General features: G+C 38.6%; 1 non-coding gene across 1 annotated transcript; it reads right to left on the minus strand.

Moving 5' to 3' along the window:
- Positions 1 to 264: 264 nt before the first annotated feature.
- LOC112809671 (U6 spliceosomal RNA) lies at positions 265 to 372 on the minus strand. Its single transcript, XR_003204632.1, has one exon. It is a non-coding gene; the product is annotated as a U6 spliceosomal RNA (small nuclear RNA).
- Positions 373 to 822: the final 450 nt, after the last annotated feature.

The following is an 822-nucleotide window of genomic DNA, read 5'->3' on the forward strand; positions in this document are numbered from 1 at the left end:
GTTTGTGGTAATTACCAAAAACACCTTTTTTCACTATCAAAAGTGTTTCAGTTTTGACAATAAAATATGTGGTCACATTATCTATAATAACATCATTAAAAGTTGTGCTCTTAAACTAAAAGCAAAGCCAGTCAATATAATACTACTTTTAGCCAGTCATATTTAGCTACATTAGTGCAGATGTGGAAGCAGTGGAGATGCAGATTTAACCAGAGATGCATGCATGTTTGTCAGCACAGTTAGATGAAGAAAGGGATGAGTGAGAGAGTTAAGGATATACGCAGAAAGTTTGCACGTCATCCTTGTGCAGGGGCCATGCTAATCTTCTCTGTATCATTCCAATTTTAGTATATGTGCTGCCAAAGCGAGCACAATGCAGAAAGTTTGCAGTGCTTAACCATTAGATTCAATAGTGTTAGGGAAAGGAAATGAGGACGTGAGGGGGGGATAAAGGGTGGTGGTATCAATAGAATATAAGTTCCAATGGAGTTGAGTGTTTCCTCAATTTGTGGAACTAGAAGAACTGAGAGAGAACAAGAAGAGATGGTGCTCACAGAACAGAATGTTGGAAACTGAGGTTGAGTTCCAATGTACGACCTTGAAAATAAGGGCTGAAGTAAAAGTAGAGTATAACATCGCTGGAGGAGAGAAGTTCAAGGATCAAATAGACCAGATTGGACAGATCATCCAGATATGACTAGTATTGTGTAGGAGAGAGTGACAATAATTCAGGAATTAGTACGTTTGAAAAATGAGGCAGAGTGACCTTGAAGTCTGTTGATGACCCAAATTAGGAGGAGTTCTTGGCTATATTAATCCTGT

Source organism: Callorhinus ursinus, unplaced genomic scaffold (genome assembly GCF_003265705.2).
Source record: "Callorhinus ursinus isolate GAN/ISIS: 27379988/994484 unplaced genomic scaffold, GSC_fseal_2.0 scaffold42, whole genome shotgun sequence".
Lineage (NCBI taxonomy): Eukaryota > Metazoa > Chordata > Mammalia > Carnivora > Otariidae > Callorhinus > Callorhinus ursinus.